Raw genomic sequence first — 26,082 nt, 5'->3', positions numbered from 1 at the left:
GGGATTTAATAGGGCGAGTTAGGAACATCCAAGAGCATAACTAGTTCCATCGATATTGACAACAGACAACACAATTGACGACATAGGATCGCACTGCCTGACACCACACGATAAAACTAACAGTTGTCGCCTACACGGTAGAACTCCATTAGCAATAGCTTACGCTGTTGAAAGCCTTTACTACATTGAAAGACGCAGTGTGAAACTGACGCAATTATTTACACGACATCCACGCTTCCTACGCGATAAAACATGATATTGAGAAGTTATCATTACAGATTACGTAAAACAATCCAGTTATTAATTACACCACCTGAAAGCTCAGAACCAAACTTTTACGAGTATGAAGATTCTCGACAATCGTTGCATAAAAAAGAGAAAAGTCATTAGAATTATCTACTTCAGTTAAAAAAAATCGTCCTCAAGAAAAATATTTTCTTAGTTTTTACCAGGTCCATGGATGACTTTAAGGAATGCCACAATTAGTACGTTGTAAAGGCTTACCGCTATCGAATACATTTGCAGACGAAATTGTAATAGCTATCGCTAATAGAATTTATATGTCTCGTAAGCATGAGTATTCTTGTAACAAATATACCCAGAATATTTTTATTTTTAAATAGAAAAGATTTCCGTATGTCTGATAAGATTCGAGACTTTTATTTATTTTACACATTACTCAAATAATTTTTTTTAATTTCACTCATAAAGGTAATGCCAATAGTCCAAGGCATCCAAATTTGGATTCAAGTTAGAAGCAGCGCACATTCGAATCCTGTCTTGGAAAAAGCGTTTTTTTCTGTCGAAGTTCTTTTCCACACTTACTCTTTCCCATATTCAGGCTAACAGAGTCGTCTCAAAGGACACTGGCTCACGAGGAGAGAAAGGAATTCTACCATATTTTCCCAAGGTAAATTGGTGACCCTCTTAACCTTAAGGTCTGACATACGAAGTACTTGTTTTGCTGAATTCTTGAAAATGTCTTTATAATTCAAATTATTGTGGTACTGCTATTATGCTGGGCTGGATAATACATTTTAATAATTAGGTAGTTTGTTGTTCGTTGATCCGAAACTATCAAAGAAGTTTCAGATGAGTTGAGTTTTAAATGTTATGACATTCTAAAAAAATATAATTTATGCTTTTGTAAGTTATAACAAATACATCTAAATGCTTCAATAATCACAGTTTAGAATGTATCCAGAGGACTTTTGTGAAGAAAACCACTAAAACGTTGTGCAAAATACATTATCTTTGATATTTCCATTCCTATTCAATTTTTTATTCAGACTTTGAGTTGAATACTTCAAAGACGTTACAATACATAATACTTTACAGGCTGAATAGCAACGTACGATTTTCTACGATAATCTTAATAAAGATTCCTTTCTAGTTTTCCTGCAATCGGGTAAGAATAATTTGTGTGAATGGTGTAAGTGACCACTGGTGTGTATCAAAGGTTATGAATCTAACAAGCATTCGAAGAGACTCTTATGGAATTTTACAAAGCAATGTTAAAAACTATTAAAAAAGAGAATCAGACAAAATTCTATGCCCAAGGGAATTCCTCAAGTATAGGAAGTGTGACCAAACGTATTCGGAACATTCGTTTTTTCTCTTTATTTTCTTTCTTTTTTTGAAAAAAAGGAGAGGCCGATCCACTTTTAAGCCTTATTCTGTCCGTCCTCATGGGCCATTGGTCTGTGCGAGGATCTTATCAAACAGAATAAGGGGGAGAGCCGATACAGTACGAGTTGATGATACTTATAAAAAGTGCAATGGTCACAGACAGGATCTGAGCCTGCTCTATCTCTAACTCAGACCCAAAGTCCAACGACTTAGACCAATCGGCCATCGGCACCATCAACCACACCACCAACACCAAACACCAACCACCACCAACTTCACAATTTTGAGGTTTATGGCACACTGCAGTATGTAAAGGCAACTTAAAAGACCACAATCTTGAGTTTTGTGACTAAAAAGGTTTCGTAAATACGTTTTACTTTTTTTAGCAGAAGATTTTAACAAACCACTCAAATCGCCAAATGTCATTACTCTGGAGCCAGAAAACAAAAGTGGTCTGCGGGAGCAGTCACTTGACCTAAATACGAGCATCTGGTTTCATCACGAACTAACGAGTAGAAGGATAAAAAAAGAAGATTTGTTCGCCAGTGGGCTAACCAGTCGATGGCTTCTCCCACCTACGAGCGCCTCGACAGCCGGTGTCAACGCTGGGGCGATGTCGACAGCAAGTCCAGTTTTTGCGACAATTCAGTCACTTGAATACAACCTCCGTATCAAATTTACTCCAAACTTCACTTACCCCTTTAAAACGAATGTGCAATATAACTGAATGGTTAACTAACTAATAACTAAGTGATCTCTAGAGTTTATGATTCAAAATAACTAGAGATTTTATAATTTAGCAAATACTTAATTTGAGTAGAAAATTTATTTATGAAATTAAATATTCTCATTTATCAGTGCTCTCAAATATTTTATTTTTAAGTTTCTAGCATTTGCTTACTGGATGTAGTGTTCTCCTTCATTTTGGCTATGGGTAGTGATATGTTATCTTAAAATTGACAAAAAATACAGTTATTCATAATTGCAAGAGTTCCTAAAACACACTATAAAACTTTTTTATGTGAAATTAATCATACTATGTTATATCTTTTATTATTTGTTTAAATATAAGACCAAAATCTAAATGTTCTTAAATTAGATTTTGAATATTCGAGTAAGACTTTTAAATTTTTGTATTCTAGTCTGTCTATTGCTTTAGTTACTAGGTTTTGGTCTTCACCTTTAATTTGTCCTTTCGAATTATGAGATATAACCATATAACCACAAGTAAATACTATTAGTATGTACTATTATATATTTTCTTCATCACAGTCAACATGTATATGTCAATATTTAACTAAAAAAATTTAGTTGCATACCAAAATATATGAAATCCAGAATCTGGAACGAAAATAAATAATAGTAAAAACGAAATTGACAAAATAATATGTCAGAACATAATATTAAAAAAATATATATCAAATTTCCAGATTCTGGATTTCAAGAAAAACAATTTAAAGGTCCCACTTTTAAGAAAACTCATTTAATTTTTTTATAAAATATTAAAATTTTGTAGGAGAGCAGAAGTGGCAAACTATTTAAATTTTGATAAATGAGTAAACATATTTGATAAAGTCTGTTAAATAAGGTGACTACAAAGACTAAAATAGCTAATCTTTTGCCATCTCCAAGTTTAATTTAAAATGGTCCAAAATCTCTTACAAATGTTTAACCCCCAGGAATAAAACCCGTGACCTCTCGAAAACCTGTCCTAGGAAGCCACAGCTTTAACCCTGCGCTTCTTCTAGAGGCTTACATTAGTAAGATACAATGTTATTGGTTAGAAATGTTTTAAATAATACAACACTGGACCTATTCTTATTCTATCTAACAGATAGCTGCGTACAAGCATTTACATTAGGTCCAGTGACTGTATTCAGTGTCTCCATTCTTGTTCAGGCTGGAAAAGTTGAAGATTCAGGGTTAAAGGTCTTACGTTAATCTTTTGAGGAGAAATATTCCTCAGATATTACAGAAACATTTTGGCTTTTTCGCGGTCCGACGTGGTTTTTAAGGTTAACTCATGACCGAAGATGGTGGCAATATTCTGCTGAATCTTGACTGGTTAACGAAAATGTCCATTTTTAGGGGCCAAAAAGTAGTTAAATGTGTGCCTTTTTCATATCTAAATTATGTAAATGTACATACTGAATCGCGCCAGACCGAGCGTTCTCTGCCACGGTTATTTTCTTTTCAATGATACATTGATAATACATACTCAGGTTAGTGAGTCGCTTTAGATCTGTGTTGGCTGCTGCTCTCAATTTGTACTTTGAAATCTGATACGTTGAAAACCTTGAGTGTGCCATTGCTCCTTGCCATTACATGGGGTTTCAGTCCGACTTTGACAAACAAATTGGGCTAAAACACTTTTATTCGTGACAACGAAGAACAATTTAATTAAGTGCTCGTTGAGGAGCTGTGAGTCAGACAACTTCACAGTTCGATACATGAATTAAGCACAATAAGAGTTCAAAAGTCGCCGTGGAAATTGCCTCTGTTTCCACTGGAATTTTTCAGGATAACTCGTTACGTTTTAAATCAACTGCATGTCAACAAAAACTTATACCAACGTACTACAAGAATTGATATTTAGATTCGGGTTGCAATCTAAATCAAAAACTGTTGCGCTTGCTTCAAGTATAAAGTTGCCCCAGAATTCACGATGGTCACGTCATTCGCTCCATGGGTTTTGGCATTTCACATGATGCTGGCTGAAGTTACTGATACTTCGAGGAAGCAGTAAACACAATACGGTCCGCAAAAGAGCAACATGGGCTACTGAAACTCAGATTAGCAAGTTGTGTTCCTGCACTGAATATTCTGCAAGCCAAGAAAAAGGGTTGATCAATCTTTGAAGATGTCCCTGTTATTTACGTAAAATACAGCCATACTTTCATCGTGCACGATCATTATAAGTAGGGTCTGGTAGTTCCAAAGCTCAGACTTCTTAAGAATTTTTGGTCTCAAAACTTTGCTACTTAGGTGAATTGCCACATAGCGTACTCGAGGCAAATATATGAATTTCTTTTGACGCTTGTTGCAGATGACTAGACTACAGGTGTTGTGTTATAACATATAAGAACTCTAAACATCTCACGTGTAAGAGGTATGTACATAGGTATAGTAAATAGTGTTATGTATTAGGATTTGAAACCTAAAGAAGACCATTCCCGAAACGTCATGTTCTATGTACTCGTATCAGATAATTCTTAATTCCAAGAACTTAATGATCAAATTTATTTGTGTAATCATTTGACCTAAATGCTATAAATTAACGATTTTAGTGACACAAAAAAGTTTGTAAGTGTACTTGTACATTGTAAAATGCTTAGAATAGGATGAACTTTTTTATGTTCTTGTTTTAGGAATTGTGATGTCATGTTTTTTTATTTATAGTAGTTTTATTTTTTTCTGACAGCTGCTACTTTTTACACAGCTACACTACCAAACGCACCTCTCACTAACACAGCTTTCTGTACGTACTGAACATTTCCTACTCTTATAATTTATAATTTCAACTACCGACCGCTAGACAAGCACGTCCCTGCTCCATAAATCGGCTGCACGTTCGCTCCTTGCGGGACTGCCTGCGAGACGGCGACAGAGATGGATTCTCCAGCAATAATTGGCTCCTCCCACTCCGTACGCTCAGCATGTTTATTAAATACACTTTGTGCTCGGTGAATAAATCACGCCAGCTAATCATCGATGGCCATAAACTGGCTGATTAGAAACATCAACATTGTAAACGAGAGCCGCCGAGCGGTCGACATGTCCAGGCAGGGCTGCTGGCACTGCGGCTGGCAATACCGCTGCAACGCCGCCGTCCCATAACAGGCACACGCGTGGGCGCCAAGATTGATTTCGTTTATCTTACTTAACGTTGATAACACTCACCTGTTGTATAGTGGATGGCAATGATAGTATTATGAGCATTGCTTTCTTTATGTCGCATAGGAATTTAGTTACATTGAAAAGTGTTTCAGCTAGTAGATAATAACATTTTGTTTATCTAGTACAGTAAAATTACATTATTCCGGCATCCAATAGTTTGCACGCCATTTGGAAAAAGTAATATTTTCTTGAACAACAAAAAACATCATTAATTTAATACGCAATTATATTTTTTCCGTTCGTGATGAGCGTGAAGAAGAGGCCTGGCGTCATATTCGGCCGACTTCGGATGATAACGATTCACGTGAATGCCAATGGCGTCGGGTATCAGCCTGGGTAACACTTTCATACTTTCGTATCAATTTAATTGAGCCTAGTAATGATATGTTAATGTCATAGGTAGGTTTGTAATGGAAAGCGAATAGACAACTGAGGTCTATTGCCATTGAAATAGGCAAGCAGTGCCTAGACTGGCTGGAAGTTGAAGTACGGTACGGGGCTGTTGTGAACCGGGATGAACGCGCCCTCGACCTTGACCGTGTTCCACCCAATTGTTGTGATACTTAGCCTTCGCACTGTAAATAGACCGTTTTAAAAATAATTCTTAAGATCCACATAATATAATGAGTACTACCTGAAGGTTATATTTTAATAATAAAATCGTATTTTACTGTGATTGTTTGTTTATTTATTAGGTCCACATTATTTCTATGATATAAAACAAATAATCCGGCATATTTGATTGTTCGACATGCTTCAAGTCCGAACCCTACCGGATTAACGGAAGTTTACTCTATTAGGTATTGCGTCTAAAGGGGCAAGTAGTCGCCTAGTACGCACGCACTTCCACATTCACGAGCGCAGAGGGTTGAGGCCATTCCGGAAATTGCCGTTTTCCGTCCCGGGTTATTCAGTAATGTCTCTTGACTAGGCAATATGATGTGTCCATTTCAGTGTATTATGCGTTGGATGGTATGATGTTTACAATCTATATATACTAATCACTTTAGGATAAAGTTACACATAACAAACATCTGAGTTTTATTGGAAAGTGCACTAGGTAAATTGCTTAATAGGGCGCAATTCCGGCTGCCCCTAATCCACTGCACTTGTGTCTCTGTAGGGGGTCTTCGTGAGTGTTGGTGTAAAACTACCTGGGCTCCAGCTCTGCAGACAGTACTTGCTAATACTATAACAAATTATTTCGTATTTCATAACTTGGATGTATCTGTTACAACATACATTGTAGAAATTCTAAAACTTTTGACAAACCAACCCTTCTAGTGAGTTTTCCATTTTCCAAACCAAACTCAACCTGAGTGGTAAGCTTTTCTTTAACAATCCGACATGTTCTCAAAAGCGGGCTCCGCCGGTGTAGAAAGCCGAGGCAGGTAATGTGCGATCGTTACATCGCATACGTCAGTCAACAATGCCCCTGACAGCTACATGTGACTGATTACAGGGATCTGAGAGAAAGTGACCAGCCAATGATAGGCCTACTGGCTGATGAATAGCGGTGTGCTGCTATAATCGCTTCTCAACACTCGACTCCACAATATTGCCGGGGTTTCGGTTAGTTTATTCTCCGTTCTGTTTTGCAACAACTTGCAAATGAGTTCTGTTTGGTAACCGGTTGACTCCACCAGAGTTTTCAGTTCCAGGCGACCTGAGTTGGTTTGCTGGTCTCTTTGTCTTCAACATACCGTGAATTAGTTCTAAGTTCGAAATTGCAGACGACTATTTGTTACTGTGGATATTTCTTGTATCCCTTTGACAACGTGAGCTTACGGGATAAGCTGGTTTGGGCAGAGCTCGGTGGTACCCCAAACAACATATTTAACAGTCTATGAGCTGAAAGCCATTTTGCATTGTATAAGCACAAAGCTAGTTTTCATGTAAATCAACAGAGGAGTTTCCGTAAGAAAGGAAACAATTGACAGGCACACTAGTTTTGATACAGGTACATACAATAAAAAAAACTTAATTCCTGGAAGGGTCATAAACAATATTTTTCCATTTTCTGTGGCAAGGAAGTAATTTCAATTGCTACGAATAAAAAATTTAAAAAGATTTTCCCAACCAAAAATCGAGTGGTATGTTGGATGGTAAGTGGATGACGAATAAGACGATGTGTACACTGCGAGAAACTCCGATAACAATAAATAATCCAGTGATGTATACGAATGATGAAATTACTACTGTTATGATAGTTCCCTGTAAGATTTTAATCATTGTTGTGTTAACATTGAAAACACAATTGAAAATAACGAATTACTTATTAAATTAAATTGCTTATTAATTAAATTTTAAATACTGTAGAGCAAACATGTATACACTACTATATTGCATGAGTACACGAGAGACACTTAAGGGGTAGTAGATATGTGGACTAGTATTTCCTAAGGAAATCTATAAATAATGTTATCAGTAATTACACTTGGAACAGTAAATGATTAATAAGCGTAAACTATGGAATGCTTTTTATTGAAGTAGTATTTATTTTTAGTTTATTATTCAACAGTTTCAAAATTTTCATTTTGTAGTCTATATTTGACTTATATCAGGAGGTTAATTAAAGGTTATTAAGGAATAGTTAATCAGTAAAATATAAATCGAAATACAATACACAAACACAAAAATTATAAATCAATAAAACAATGACTGTCACGGAACGTAAATTAATACCCGTGCTTAACGGGATAACAGAGAAAAGGTAGCAAAAAACCAAATAACACGAACAATGAAATTTGTAACATTAATCAAACAATGTAACGATACATTACTAGCAACTCTAATAATAATATTTATATTATCATAATATTATTTAATATATCATCAACAGCTTTTACAACTTTATTACTAATAAAAAATAATAATTAAAACTGTATAAGTAAAATAAAAAACAAAGTGACAGTATAAATATAATTATTATATACGGTAGTAAATCATTTTTGGGGTTGAAAGATATTTTAAAAAATAAATTCATACTTCTTCATTATACCTACTCTAAATACAGAAAAATAGGAAAATGTTGTCACTGCATTGAATTTAAACGCGTTTAAGGTAGTAAATCTAATTATTTTGTAATCGGGCACAAATGAAAATGGCTGAAAATTAAAATGAGAACTGTGTACAGCATATATGGGAGTTATAACAATATGGATTCGCATATTATTTTATTTATAACATTTTTAATTTCGTTAAGAAATAATTTTTATGTAATTTTTCAAACTATGTTAAAAATATAACTACCAATTTATTAATTAATTGGCGAATTAACACATAATCCCCAGAAGTTTCAACGCATTTACACATTGTAATAATTCCATATCTGTACCTTCATCAGTTTTTATTTGGGCCTGATTAAAAAAAAATACTTGAATTTCATAATTTAAATACTTGTTATTTTACGTAGATTGATCAAAAATGTATATTTTTCTTTATTAAAGTAAAGTAAAGATGTATTATTTTATCACGCGAATCTAGGGCTAAGAAGCCCTCTCTAATACTTAACCTGGGGATCAACGGTTTAAAGGATACTTCCGAACCACCACCAATGGCCGAAGAGGCGGACTGCTTGCAGAGGCAGAATCGCTCACCAGTTACCTAGCCAAGCAGCAGACACGCTTGCTTGATCTGGTTATCTTGCGATAACCATTGTACTCGCTACGCTGCGCCATTGGCATTGGCATTGGTTTTTTATCTATGAAAATTATCATAGAGAGCTATAATTTTACCAAGAAAATCATGTTCAATCCAAAATAGATACATCACCTCTATATATACACGAGCCCAATTAGCAACATTGCATAGAGGGCCGAGAGTAGGCCAGCTGCCAAATTGAACATTGTGCCAGTGAACGAACCGCCTCGCTGCCCCACCCGCCTTGACCACTGCTTAGCTGGGTGTGCTTGTGTATGCATTGCCACCTCCTCGACCTCGTCAAGCACATGCTTACATCACTTCTGTTTTGACAGGGATGATGTAGCGATCGATTACAGGCAGGCGAGATTTAATGGCCCTATAAAAGTATCAGAGGCTTACCTGAAACGGAACCGGTTTCTCGCAGCCAAAAACGTCCTCGGTCTTTTTTGATTAACTGTTCGAGTAAGTATAGCCATTGCCTTTATTAATTCATATAAAAGCTTAATTAATTATCTTTATATCCAGTCTTAATGAGTAGTCTCTAAATCCAATTAATCGATTAAGGCACAGGTCTCAAACACAGCATGGCTATCAATCTAATTAATGGCTTCAGTATTTCACTTTAAAGACATGAAATATTTATTTCCAGCTTAATTATGACGAGAGAAAAATCGGACGCGATTTTAAAACTTAATTGTGTGGGTATTTAAACTGCTTGATATTACTACACAAATACCAGTTCTCCCGCAAGTCCCTGTATTTAACAGCACATTATGATAGCTACTGGGAACTGTAAACTCTACTATATATTATTTATCAATATGCAGTGGAGTTTAGATTATTGGTTACTGTTATATTTAATTGTTTGTATTTTATGTTACTTATTTATAGGATTCCAAGTTTAGTAGAGTTTTGGTAAAAAGATGTTTGTTTTCAAACCAAAAGTAAAGTAACCTGCGGAGAAGCGGTGGATGGTCTTGACGGAGTGACAAGCTTGAGAACCGTTATACACTTTAGTAGAAATATTTTTGTTTTCAATTTGTTCCATGAATAATTTATTTGTCAATTATAGCATTTTTTGCATGATGAGTTCATTAAGCTTTATTACTTTTTCTGTGTCGTTTCTTGTTTTTGTTACGAGATATAAAATTATATATCTTGTTATTGATGTCAATTATTGTATACTGTTATTTATTTATATAGTGTTTCTCCATATATTTATAAGTGATGAACGCAAAGTAGGATAGAGAGAATGTATTTAGTTGTATTTCTTTTCGTATTTGGAATTGTATAGATAATGGTATATAATGTGCATGCTGCAATATGACATTAAAAAACTGCATTTTGGGAGTAGGCACACAACAATTTGTAATAATAAAGTTATAGAGTATTTTAATGCCATTTGTTGAGGTGACTGGATTATGTTTCCATGTAAAGTGATGTATATAACCGAATAAAGGATTTCTGACTTCTGATAAGAAAGCAGTCGTTCTAAATAATGAAATATGCTGATATATTTGTAATCGCTCTGGTTTTTTTCCTTAGTACACCACACTATTGCATATTGTAGATTTCAGAGCTTTAGTTCTCGCAGCACGTTCATTAATTTTCCTTCAATTATTTTGTCAAGTATTCAGAAATATTCATTCAATAAAAATGTATTTAAATTTTATTTAATGCTTTATTACTTATTATTATGAAGTCGTAACATCCAAAAATCATATTGAGAATATGACTAAATAGAACTAAAAATATAACTTGTTCTGAAACAAAATAGTAACAAGTTCTCTAAACACAGGAATTTACGAGATAACTGGTATATGTATGTGTTTGATCTTATACGAGTGAGCGTCCTTCGTGGGTAACGATATTGCATAATATGAAAAATAGTAGCGAAACAAATCAGAAGTAACAGTTACTTATGCGGAACAGCTTTATTACTCTGGGGTCATAGTGCACTTCTCCCTCACGCAATAGTTGTGATACACATAGTGCACTATATCTATGGTCTCAAGAGACTTTGCCTTATTAGCCAGTAGGCGATCTCTGTTTGTCACGTGACCACTGCTCGTTGGATAGTATCTCGCAATCGTGCGCATTCGTGTACCCTCGGTTCAACCCAATCAGTTAAAAACTTTAACGGCCACCGTACTCTGGATATAACACGTCGAGTGTGCAGGTGAGGTCAGAGAGCAGATAATGTTGTGCTTGTACAGCAGAGGTACATTCGATAAACAGCTCGGGCAGACTTGCACTGGCACCTCGAACCTTATCTGATAATGGCATCAGTAGGCGTTAATGTTTACAACTATTGTAGGATGTGGAACAGAACAGGTAAGAAAACCCTTAAAGTACCTCTTCACGGTTTGAGTACCAGCAGAACAGACTAGGAATTTAGAATTATGCAACTGCAATCAATATGGTGATAGGGGTTATTGGTTACGTAAAACAAATAGCTTGAGTTGTAGTGTTAACTATTGTGCTTTAAAAAGTATTTACTTCATCGATTACAGAGGTACTGAGAATGAATTGAAATCGGTCCAAGTATATCTACAGAATATTATAATATTTTATAGTTGAATTCCATGAATTTGGATTTACTGTAGAATAACAGGACTTTTGATTGTATTAGTTACACAGGAGAATCATTTATACGGAAGAGGTGTGTTGAGGTCCAGAGGATTATTTTAGTTAGTTCTGAGGGCCGACACTAGGGCGTGCGACCTAAGATTGTTACCGTTCAAAATAGTTACTTCTTAAACTATTTCTGACTTCACATAGGGTAGTCAAAGACGTCTGCTTCGCTACTATTACTACGTTATATGTAATATTTCCACTTTAAAATTACATAGTATTAAAATTCCAAGCTGGTAGAAGTATATGCTAAATCTTCTTATTCAAAATCCAGTTCTCTTCTAGGATGATAGTTGTACCAATATTGTTTCTTTACTATTGGCCCTCTATAATTCACCAACTCATGTCTATTTAGCTTGTTAGGATTTCCAACTAAGCTTGCTAAAAAAGAGACATAAATATTAAGTTTTTTTTTTTCAAAAATTTCTATCGATACTTAAAATTTGAGTGAATTAATTGTCAATATTTGACTAGTTGGTAAATTAGGGTATTCTTTCATCCCATTCTGTTTCAATTTGACCATTCTGTTGTGATGTTTGCTGATGACAGGAAATTCACAGTAAAGACGGTATAAATCAATCAGGAACTAAAACTTGTTGAACCCATGAAAGTGTAATATAGTAAACACACCTAGGTACTGTACTATAAGAGTCTCGATGACCTCAACTATACTGTAATATAACTTTCAGTATAACCATAAAACTTTGAAAGGCTTTAATTTAACAAATAAAAATGTATTACCTACATATAAAATAAAAAAATCAATATATATATATATATATATATATATATATATATATATATATATATATATATATATATATATATATATATATATATATATATATATTGTCTCCTCAAGAAAACTCAAATTTATTTCCATTTTTATGACCTCCCAAAATCTACAGTAATTAATTCTTCTTTACCTTTACCAAACCAACTTTACTTGTGGTTATGTTCAATAACTTCGATTTTTTAGTCATATTAATTCAAATGACTGGTATTATTGGGTTTGCGTCGTAGGCAAAATGTTAAACCAGCAAATTAAAAGTTTATTTCTGTACTTTCTAGACGAATTTGAATTTTTTGTGATTTGAATTCAGCTATTAGTTAAATAATTGCGCTAATTCGTTAATATTTATTTCAGTGCTTTAATCATTCGACCAACGCACCTTTTGAGGTTTCAGAACCTTGCAAAACAATTAAGGCAATTTAGCATTAGTAAACACCCACAATTATTAAATATGTAGCTCAAATAAATCCCAATAATGTTAGAGTTTAATTACAACAAAACATAATTTTTAGCCACCCTTGTTTGTTGCTTTGTTGAAGCTCGACCATTTTTTCTACAACTCGGATTTAATGCATCTTAAACATCAGTGTAACTTATTTGCTCTTACTGATTTTTAGTGACCTAAAACTGTGAATTATTTTTTGCAGGATGCTATTTTCCTTTTTAAGCACTTCTATAAGAAACTGATCGATTATCCACAGAAACGGCTCCAATCCGAGAACTGGATAAGAATTTGTTAATAGAGTCGCCAATGGCAATGTCCTGGCCACGACTCGGACACTCGCGACCTCTCTCGGTATTTAGTGAGAGTCGGGCTGGCAACCGGCAATTAAAACTGCAAGTTAGTAGGAGTGCATATAATAAACTGCTGGACTGACTCACTTGCTCACAGACTGCGACATCTTCATCTAACGTCTTGTTCAACGGCTACATCTTCAAACTCAACTCCTCTCTGACATTAGTGTATGCCTATCTGACTCTTTCTTTCGGTCCAAAAGGTGTTTTTATGTCACTTATGAAATTGTTTTGTTGTATGTCTGAATTATAATGTTGCGCAATAACAGTTTTATGTTACACTCATTTTACTCAAAGGTTATAAAGTCAGTATTGCTTTCTTTAGCCATACCATGTTTTAATGTTTCCTCTTTGACTTTTCTTGTTTTTATTTTCAAAAGATTAACATATAATATAAACCCTGATAAACCCACACTACAGCCAGTGGCGCAGTGTAGCGGGTACAACGGTTATCGTAGGATAACCAGAACAAGCAACGTTGAGCGTGGCTGCTGCTTGGATGGGTGACCGCTGAGCGATCCTGACCTTGCAAGCAGCCCGCCTGCCCGGCCATTGGTGGTGGTTCGGAAGTCTTCTTTAAGCCGTTGGTCCCCAGGTTAAGTGTTAGAGAGGGCTCTTAGCTCTAACTTCGTCTGGTAGAATAATACATCTTTACTTTACTTTACAGTATCGTTAGAAAGTAAGTGTACGATATTCGTATATACCGGGTGGATGTGAATAAATACCCTAACGTTTATATGGCTCTGGGTTGAAAACTAATTTAAATGTTTCTATCAAGGCTGTTTTATTCCAAGCAAACTTCATTTTCTACCAAATTTGTTCAGATTTATATTTTCAAGTTTAACTCCAACGTTTCTCTTTCTTGTACATTATTCCAAACATTAAAGTACTGGCTTTCGTTACAACAAATTTTTCCGTCAAAATATGAATAAATTTATAATAAAACACAGGTTTAAAAATTGTCATGAAATGCTCTAACGAATATTTTTAGTAGAAACCAGTTTAGTTTGCTAAAGTGGTGAGTGACTGCATTTCAGTCAGTGATACGGAATATTAAGGATTTGGTCGTGTATCATGTATCAGTGACAGATATTCTTGACAATCGATAACTCGGAATACATTTTAAGTGCTTATAATGAAATTAACCAGACCTGTCAGCCTTAAATAAATAAAGCCATAGTAAATCCTGTCAGTTCTTGACAAGATTCTATAAAATAAAATTTTTATCTCAATACGCACTTTAGACAGAACTTGATTGGAGCTTACGTAGTGTTCTCTTACAAGTGTGAAACAATTTATGCTGACAAGATTACATGTAAATACAACATTTAAATATAGGATCTATGATACCAACTATTTGCTTTAAGTAATGCAATCCTTTTAGACATTGATATAAACATGATATATCATGACAACCAGCAGAAGACAGGACAGCTGACACTAGGTGATTACAGTTCCCGGTGCATCAACGTTATCAGCTGAACGGTCGGTTGGCGAGTTTAAGACAACGAACCACGGGATGTAAATCTCAGACCTTGGCGTTCAGACCGACGTTTATAAACTATGTCATGTTCCGATCGCCATAGTGTTTACATCGGACAGACAGGCAGGTCGTTTTTAGCCAAAGATTTAAAGAGTATTACCCGAAACCTAAATTACATAAACAGTTTTCATCGTTCGCTCAATAAAGAGATATAATTCAAATATGGAACTGATACATCAATGTTGCAAAAACAGCAAATTAAACGCGTTTGAAAAATATGAAATCCATAAACATTTTAAAAGGAATTCATCAGATGCACCCATGCTAAATGAGGAGGTACGATTCAACTCCCATTATTTGTTCAACACATTACTCCATCGCAACAGCGTCTCGCCGATCAGCTGATAAAGTCGATGCCCTGGGAACTGGAATCACCTAGGTAGTTGTCCTGTCTTCTGCCGGCCGTCATGTTATATCATGTTTAATATTCCTGTGTGATAGGCCTATCAAATGTTGTTTCTCGTACAATTTATTTATTCGTTGTGTTTTTACTCTGTTCCTAAATTTTGAAACTATAACGACTCTAGATGGATAATCCTCGCTTTTGATATTTATTGGCACCGACACCAGAAGATGACTTATTAAAAGTCGAAACTATAGTAGTGTATAACTACAGTTTGGTCTGCTTGACGAAGGTACGTAGTTATTTCTATTATTAAATTAACAATAAATTAGATGTAATATAAATGATATTCTGAAACGCTTTATTGATAGTTGTGTTGTGTGGCTTATAAGTCACGTTTCTAAATGGTTTACAGTAAATTTTAATTTAAACATAACTAACTCCTTCTCCAGTGTATGGTTTCTGATTAAATTAGTAAGAAATATTTCTAGTAATTTATATCATTACTACTGTGATATAGGAATTCCTATGCTGTCAAATACTCTTGGTACTAAAAATATTTTTAGCTTCCTCTTAAATCAATTTTTATCGTTTTCCAATTATATATTTTCACGTTAAGTTTGAATAGTTTGCCTCCAGTTTGAAATGTAAGATGTTCAAATACATTTAATCTCTGCTGCTATTTTCCAAAATTTCTATTACATGGCATTATATTTTAAGTATTTTTTGCTACTAATATTTAATTTTAAAACGAAAGAGTATGATTTTATTTTTAAAGAACATATTAAGCATTTCGACACACCTGCCTTAGTTAAATTTCATTATTATTTGTATGGCTTTCTTTTCTAAAACTTGTGATATCCTATACTAATTATTCGTCCGATTTCTAAACAGTTTATTCCATAGGATAAATCAAATCATTTTTGCCAGTGACCACAACAATTCTATTACATCACTTATATTACATACTTGGAGGGTAGTAATACTACAACACTGAAAATTGTTCGCAAAAAGATCAATCGATCTCAACTGAGCCTAGATCCAGTTAGAAGTCAAAACCCGTCTGTGGCATATTCCTTGACCAACGACCGTACTTCAAATTGCAAGCGTATCAATCAATACCAATCACTTAACGGTTAATTACACTTAAACTAGGTCCTCATCAGACCTTTCTTAATGTACGTAAATCGTGATGCATAAATTAAGGACATAACCTTATACAAGCAAAATTATATATCTTAGGACTTTATCATCGTAGTATAATGGGACCAGTCGTCTATCAAGGCAGAAACGCGCAGGAGTGCGTGCGTGCGTTGGAACATCGTAGGTTGATGAAGACGTTCCATCATTAAGGTGCCGAGACCATAACTTATAATTACACCCTCAACAGTCGAGGCAGGCATTTCAGTAAACCAAAAAAGGAAAGCCCTTCAAGGCCTACGTTGCAGCGAACAAGGAGTTTTTAAATACAGGTTGTCCAAGTGCCTTATCGTAACTCTTCTTTTACATCTTACATTCAGTGGTTTTTATAACATAAGTTAGCCAATTTATGTCAAAGTTTACTGAAACTACGGAAAAGAGCACTTTATAGCTCTCTATAAATTGATTATAAACAACCTTTCTACACATGTATAGGTCAAGTACACTAGCATGACGTGCATGATCGTTGAATGTTTGTGTTAGATGATCTGAATTTCAAATCTTATTTGATATTCTGCCAAATATTTTACAAGCTGTACTTCTCCACGCTACAAGCGATCTCCAAAATATCTAAATTGGTTAGGTGACATGCTCAGCATAATTGTCCTAATTCCTTCCAAATACAGAAGTCAAAAGTCAATTTTCTTTAAACAGTAATTATTGAAAAAGTCGGTGTTTCCAATTTTGAACGGTACAGTTTTACATAAATATTTTGACAACTATATTTGGAAGGTTTTTAATAATAACATAATCAAACATACCTCACTATTATTTATAAATAAGAATTGTATAGCACTTAATACTTTAATCAAATTCTAATTATCTGCATTTTTATTCAAAATACAAAAAAATTGTATAACTATGAACAATATCACTTAAGAAAGTAACGCTTAAACCATTGTTTAATAATACAATGGGCTACTAATGCAATCAAAACAAAGTTGTTGTTTATTAGTCTAATTTTCAAACTATACTTTAGCAATATATGTTTCAAAACTAAATATTAGGACCGGAATGTTAAATTCTATGTAAATCTAGGCCTATCTAATGGTCAAATTAAAAGGCATCCTTACATACAGGTGCTAATAAATAAGCATAAACAGATTTATCGAAAATGTACGTTTTAGTTTCAAATTTTATTTTTTTATCACGAAACCCATATTTTCTTCGAGTTATTACGCATTTTAAAGTGAGAATAAACAAAATTTCTAAATACATTCACCAAAAGTAACATTGAGATTGGTATTGTAAAATTAACCATCCAGAAATACTGAGAAACTCTCATCACGTTTTCATGTAATGTAAATACATATTATATCTGCCGTGTAGCGGTATTTATTTTACCTCCTTCTGCACTTCGTGCTGATATTCAGATATACGTTTTTAAGGAAACTTTTCTCTTGTTAAATAAGACTTTAGAATATTCATCGCCTTATTTTTTATTTTATAATGTTCTTGCTTGCATTATGTTCCTTGTGTTCTTGTTTTAGATGTAGATACCGAAGTAAAGAAACGATACCAGTTTTAAAGATGTCATGTTCCATTTATGTCTGTAATTATGTTATGATTATCATCTACCACCTTTGATTGTCAAGAATGAATTTCAGATTCATCTTCTCGCTTATTTTCACAGAATGTGTAAACGTTTCTCGTCACAATAATTGAAAGATAATCCATTATTAACGTTACGGAATGTTTAGGAAAGTTCGCTTCAATGAAGATTGACATTTATAGATCATCTTAATCAGTATGCGGCTTATCCAATTAACGGTATCGATGAGTGACGTTGTAGACGTGCATTCCTGATTAATCAAATAGAAACAGGACAGAATTATATTTTCCGTCATTTCGAAAGGTTTACAGGAACATTTCTCACATTTTATTTACAGTAAACAGTTATCCACAGCTTCACACACATTGTTGTAGACTTTCTTGCCACGATCCAGAAAATATGTCACATACGTTTATTTTGTTCCGGTCTTAGTATTTTTTTACCAAAGTTGATTTTTCCTTGTTTCCCCAGAAAATACATACACAGGTCTGACAAGCCTAATTCTTTCAAAAGACAACTAATATGGGTTTTATGACAACCGTTACATCTGTAGTAGATAGTAACTTTGTCTTTGATATCTGCATTATAGTACTGACCAAGCATTACATATTTAAAACTTACTAAAATATACAGTTAAAGGTACAATTTTACTAAAACTCTTTAGTTTTCTTATCTGGATATTTTTTTTACTATTTGCTCAACAGCAGTTGCAGAAAATGTTGAAGTAAGAAGTGTTGTTCTAATCAAGCTAACTCTATATTTTCATGACTAAAATGTAAATAAATTGAAAATAGGGTCCAAATTAATTAAACACATGGTTGTGCTGTCATAAAACAGTGTTTCCGCAGATCAGTGGACTACATTTTTAGTCTTAACATTAATAATATTTGTTTAGTGTTATGCAACTTTAGACACCAGGATTGGTCTCGCAGATTTAGAGACCAGTGGGGCGTAGCCCGAAAGATTTTTCTATATAAGGGGATCTATATGTTAACCTCGGATCCTAAGAACGTCCATTTAAAATTTCAGTTTTTGCATAACTCGACATAAAATAGTAAAGAAGGAGGTGGACCTAGTCAATAATACAGTTTCTTTCCCAAAGTTCTTGCTTTGAAGCACTGATTCATAAGCTCTCTCCATAAAATTATAGTGAACTACAAGTAAACTCCATTCCCTTTCTCTCAGATAAAGTTCTTACTTACGCCATTGCATACATTTGACTCTTGTGCACACATATGTGTCATCTTCGCGCACATACAGTGAACGCTCTTAAAATATCGGACATTTTAGTGGTTCTTCAATTTGAGCCGTGATAAGAGTGAACATTGAAGAGCTGAAGAAACGAACGCGAATCTGGCAATCGAACCTGTGGCGATACTTTGAGTGAGGGCCGGACGACGAGTGTCTCCCCCCCCCGGCCCAGAATCCCGCTGTCTGCAGCCGCTTTTTGCTGCGTGGGCGGTGTCTCACGGGGATTTCACGCACCCATATCAAGCGCGTTTCGAAAGATAATCGCATTCTCGATTGTTTCTACTGAATAATCACATTCGCCTCGCACCTGGACAGCACTGGAGGTTATCGATTGAGTGTGTGATCTACTTTTCTTTGTTTGCCAACCATGGGAGGTTTCTTTGTTATTTGTTATTTTAGACTGTATGTCCTTGTACTTACATTTCATTTTAAAATATATGGATTCGAATAAGTTTATTCTTCAGAAGGTAGACGTGAACTACCAATTTCTGTTACCAAATTTAGAGAGTCATTCAAAAACGTAACATAACGAGACTTATTTATAAGCAAAGTAAGATACAACCCTTAAGTGAGATTGAAATTTGAAACAGCTCAGAAATCTAAAACATTGTTATAGTATACAATGCATATAGTTAAAACGTAATACAGTAATACAAGTAAAGAGTGTTACACGTGTAATACAGAGAAAACCTTCTGTCAGCTGAAAATCAATAGAAAATAGTCACTAGTTAATACAGACATATTAATATATTTAAAATTAGCCACTGCGATATTAGCTGAGCGTTTAGGGGAGTCTTCCACTGGTTCACGACGAAAGTAGATTTCTGCCTTTGTTTGTCACACACGATAACTTTTGAATGAGATACCTTAGAGTAGAGGGTTAAATTTAGTGAGAAACTTCACTACGCTTACTCTATATCGAAATTTAAAATGGTAACCATCTATCCATCATGAGTCTTTTATCTGTACCAGAATGTCACCCGGTGTGAGACGGACGCAAAACTTTCTCCTGCTAACTCAAAGTCTAAAAAGATGTTTGTTATCTATCATGTTTACCTATCAAATGTAGGGTAAACAATAATACATTATAACAATACTCTTAATAATGATCATGATTGTCGTAAAATGTAAAGAAATGTCTTATTTTAACAGGCAAAGTTCAGAGACCCTCTCTAACACAACTGGGGACCAACGGCTTAAAGGTGACTTCCGAACACCACTAATGCCTGGACAGGCAGGCTGCTTGCAAGGACAAGATTGCTTAGCGGTGACTCTGTTATCATGCGATAACCGCCATATCCACGAGACTGCGCCATCGGCACATACATATGGCCGTACATTTCATAGTAGATGCAGTCGTGAACAAATGCTCAAAACTAAGGATTTAAAGTTGTATCACCATAGTAGCCTACATATCCCAAGTGAATAAAAACCATTTTAGAGAAATAGAATCCCAATTACAAAAATGCGGAAGCCCTTCATACCACGTGACATGTAACAGGCTTCGCTGAGATTGCATGCAATATTTCAAGTCTATTCGTTCTCAAGACGTCTTACGGAAAGGATAGACATCGCACAGAAACAAATATTAATTCCTCCAACACCAAAAGGGAATTCTGTCAGATTACTTACTGGCTTCAAAGACGGATTGCTTTGATATGCACGATCATAGAACATATTCTTGTCTGTATGGAAATTAAATTTCACAGAAATTTTAAAATCTACAGATGAAATATTTTTCAAAATACCCAACCCCATGATACTTTTACATTGTTTCCGTTGAGTTAGGTTGCATAATGCAGTTGAAATAATCAAAGTTCTGTTGAAGTAGAAAAATTACTAATACACTAGACTGCGCTGAAATAAAATCTTGTCACTGACTTTAAGCATTCTCTCCACTCTATGATTTTTCTTTTTACTGTATGAATAAACTAAATGTGTCTCATATGATTACTCACCTTGTAGAATATTTATTTAATCTGCTATTTTCTTGTTGCCGTCACGGTTGCCCGTAAGACCAATGTACAAAATATCAGCTAACGCTCAGTCAAATCTATTGGATTGACATGCTCCACCATTAAAATCAGTGTTGCGTATATAGAAATGAAGCTTCATGCAAAATTTCAACTGTATAGATCTTTTTTAATATCGTGTAGACAGACAGAGAGAAATGAAATTGTTCCAGCCCATAATAAAACAATAATTACAAGAGCATCGCCAGGTTTTTTTCAAACACGAACAACATTATGAAGTTCTTAAGGTCGTAGAATAAAGAAAGGATTACGCCAACGAGATCTAGAAAGTAACGAGCACCCAGCACATAGAGTGTCGCAAGTATCCACATATCTAATATCCCTGCTAGTGTCAAACCTTCAGTTATTAGATACAGAACCACTCAATTACTCAGGTATGCCGAGGCACGATCTGCGTTAAATACATCAGATTGCTGTTTATTGGAGCGGCTATTTGTACCACAACCGACCCAGATCGCCGTTAAGATCACCGTGTCACTTTCGGAATTCTTGGAAAATTGAAATAAATCGTACCCAGCAATTGAGTCATTTGCTAGAGCACAGCACGACTTCTGTCAGAAGCCCTATCCACTACGTGGCCTTGGTGAGGTATGGTACACGCATGTATGACACGTATACTTCATTCGCAACGGTATACGTATTGTGAGAAACGCTCGGTATTCAGTTATAACACGCTATGAATCTCATTGTTATGGGTGAACAGTAGATCAATAAATTGAGTACGCGATCACTGCCCGTTCAATGCCAAGGATAGTATGATACACTTTTTTATTTAGGATACTCATCGTGGTTAGTTCCTTTCAAACAGCGGAGAAAATATTCTTTTCTTTGTATTTTCCTAGAGAAAAAATTATATCTGAACTTACACTATATTACGTCTATTTAAATAACGTTCTTAAATGGGCCATGATTTCGTCTATCGCTTAAATTTAATTTCCAAAAATTCATATGGAAATTTACTTTCGGAAATAGTTCTGCATAAATATTTAGAGGCGCTGAAAACTGATTGTTTCGGGAATTAGTTGTATGGCAGTTTTTTTACAATTTGGGCAAGAAGTTCTTAAGGTCGCAGAATAAAGAAAGGATTACTCCAACGAGATCTAGAAACTAACGAGCACCCAGCAGATAGTGTCGCAGTTATGAAACGAAGTTTAAGTATTAGGACTATTTGCAATTCCTTATTGCAACTCGCGAACCTTTGCGCTGCTTACGGAGTGACAGAATATTCGGGATGGGTAAGGTTGGGAGTAGGAACCGTCTCCTGTCGAGATCCACGAGGAAGATTTTCGGGCACTTATCTCAAGTCATGTTCCCTCGGAAAAAGGGGAAGCCAGCTCTTAACCAGCCTCTTTAGTCAAATCGGTTAGTGATGTGCCGGTCATGGACATCTATAAGGTTGCCCAGATTTAAGTGACACATCTGGTTTTGCTGTGACCAGTGTGAGTTCAACTGGAAGTCATACTCCAGCCAGAAGTGAAATCTCCTGGGTGTTGTATGCCAGTTGTAATTATATAAATATTTGCACCCATAACAAATTGTACCCGCGCCAAAGTTTCTGTGTTAATATTTCAGCTTTAGTAAAATGTATTTAAGGCTATAATAACTAAAACGAGAGAGAGAGAGAGAGAGAGAGAGAGAGAGAGAGAGAGAGAGAGAGACGCATTTTAGAAATTGTTATAAAAGTGAATCATGTACGAACACAAGCACAGCTACTTTTTAAAGTATTTTAACCTGGAAAATAGTAAAATGTTAAAAATTTTCTTATGAAGATTCAAGGTTTCTAAACAATATCAAGAAATCTGTAAACTATACCACTTTATTGAAGACCCAACTATGACTTTTAGGATAATTTTATCTATCCAAATAAAAATACGGAATATTTTGTAATAACATTTTTAGTTAAACTCTTTGACTTTTCTAAAACATAGTTCATGAATCAAAAGAGATTTAGAAAAACAGCAAGTGAAATGAACCATATTGTATTCGCTACCTAACAAAGATGACAAAAGACGTTAACTTGAGTAGTTATATAAAATGGTTGTTCAAAATTGCATCAGAGAATGCCAGGTATATCTAGAAGCTATATCAGTACATTTTAATTCTTTTTAAGTAAATACCCCATAAGTAATCATGACGACGATCTTTAACATGGTCCTCGAGATATTAGTGTCTCAGAGAGGTTCTTACAAAAACTGGTTTTATTTCTCTTATATCTTCATAAACGTTTTACTACCCAAGATGGATATGGGAGAAACCAGCATCAACAGACCTCGTTCCATCTCATTGCACCAGACCCCGAATCTCGTAAAGGGCAAAATCGAGTTCCTTTACTTGACTGGCGAAATATCTTTAATATATTACCACAATTCAGCAATGGCTGTTCTAGTCACCTATTCTGTTTTCTGCAGCAGCTCCGCAAACTTTTGACGGCCGGTAGTAGGGTGGTCTGACATTTTTCATAATGGATGGCGATATAATATATAAACACTGAACTCAGCAATGACTGTTCTAGCCACCTATTCTGTTTTCTGCAACAGCTCCGCAGACTTGAGACGGCCAGTAGTTGGGTGGTCTGACATTTTTCTTAATGGATGGCGATATAATATATAAACACTGAACTCAGCAATGGCTGTTCTAGCTACCTATTCTGTTTTCTGCAACAGCTCCGGAGACTTGAGACGGCCAGTAGTAGGTTGGTCTGACATATTTCTTAATGGATGGCGATATAATATATAAACACTGAACTCAGCAATGGCTGTTCTAGCTACCTATTCTGTTTTCTGCAACAGCTCCGCAGACTTGTGACGGCCGGTAGTAGGGTGGCCTGACATTTTTCATAATGGATGGCGATATAATATATAAACACTGAACTCAGCAATGACTGTTCTAGCCACCTATTCTGTTTTCTGCAACAGTTCCGCAGACTTGTGACGGCCGGTAGTAGGGTGGTCTGACATTTTTTTCATAATGGATGGCGATATAATATATAAACACTGAACTCAGCAATGACTGTTCTAGCCACCTATTCTGTTTTCTGCAGCAGCTCCGCACACTTGTGACGGCCGGTAGTAGGGTGGTCTGACATTTTTCTTAATGGATGGCGATATAATATATAAACACTGAACTCAGCAATGGCTGTTCTAGCTACCTATTCTGTTTTCTGCAACAGCTCCGCAGACTTGTGACGGCCGGTAGTAGGGTGGTCTGACATTTTTCATAATGGATGGGATATAATTTATACACTCTGAGATTGTAATGGTTGTGCTTGCAAGCTATCCTGTTCTCCGCTTTAGGCCGCAGACATGTGGAGTCCGGTATTAGGGTGGTCTGATATTCGTCTTACATGAATGGCGATATAATTTATACACTCTGAGTTTGAAATGGTTGTGCTTGCAATCTTCCTGTTCCCTGCTTTAGGCCGCAGACATGTGGAGTCCGGTATTAGGGTGGTCTGATATTCTTCTTACATGGATGGCGATATAATTTATACACTCTGAGTTTAAAATGGTTGTGCTTGCAATCTTCCTGTTCCCTGCTTTAGGCCGCAGACATGTGGAGTCCGGTATTAGGGTGATCTGATATTCTTCTTACATGGATGGCGATATAATTTATACACTCTGAGTTTGAAATGGTTGTGCTTGCAATCTTCCTGTTCCCTGCTTTAGGCCGCAGACATGTGGAGTCCGGTATTAGGGTGGTCTGATATTCTTCTCGCATGGATTGCGATTTTATTTATACACACAGAAGTCAGCAATCGCTGTTCTTGCAACCTATTCTGCTTGCTCCATCTGGCCACTAATTGAAACAATTTGAAATTAAACTGTCAAGAAAATGCAAATACGTTAATTTAGCAGGGCAATTAAAAATTATGTGACAAAGTTTATTTTAAACGTAGATAGTACAACACATTATTAAAAATGTGGATATTTTGTGACCCGAAGTCATAATAATTATCAACCCATTTCACAAAAACCTACAAGTTTAGTGCAACACAATGTTTAGGAGAGATCGGGTTTAATGTAGCTCTCAAGGCTATGTAGTTTGTGGACTAACGGTTGAGCCCCTTCCATGTACTTAAAAACAGGCAATAACTTGTTTCCTCACGGACTCAGCATAAATCTCAACGATCCAAAATGTTGTAAAAATTTGAGTGTTGGTCTATTTGACACACGTACAATGCAATTCTCATTTATATTGTAAACAGCGACTAATAAGAATCGTAGATTTTCTTTTCTGTTAGACACAAACTCGGCAAAGACTTTCAATTAATATTTACCTGTTCTACTTTACGTTCTTTGTTTTCTTATTGGTTTTTTTCAGGAGAGACCAATCCCCATATAATCATTATTCTGTTACTTCTCATGAGCCACTGGCCTATATGAGAACATTATCAAACAGAATAAGGGGGAGAGTCGATACAGTACAAGGTCGATGGTACTGATAAAAAGTGCAACGGTCACATGCAGGATCTGAACCTACAATATCTATAATTCAGATAGATATAGGCCGTGCGTCTTCTGCTCTCTTCCACTTATTGTTCGCACAATGTCATTATTTCGTTATGAGGCTCCATACAAACCAATATTTTTATTTTATTTTCTACATAATATAAACTGAGATCACAATTTTAAATTAGAGTAAATTCGGAAATCTGTACCTCGACACTTTTTTTTTTTAGCATTATATAATTAATGATATTTTTGCTCTAATAAACTCAAAAATTACTAATTCTTTTCTTTCTATTTTTATTAGATTATTTTTTTTAGT

Source organism: Homalodisca vitripennis, chromosome 6 (genome assembly GCF_021130785.1).
Source record: "Homalodisca vitripennis isolate AUS2020 chromosome 6, UT_GWSS_2.1, whole genome shotgun sequence".
NCBI classification, from domain to species: Eukaryota; Metazoa; Arthropoda; class Insecta; order Hemiptera; family Cicadellidae; genus Homalodisca; species Homalodisca vitripennis.
Note: the sequence above shows the minus strand (reverse complement) of the source record.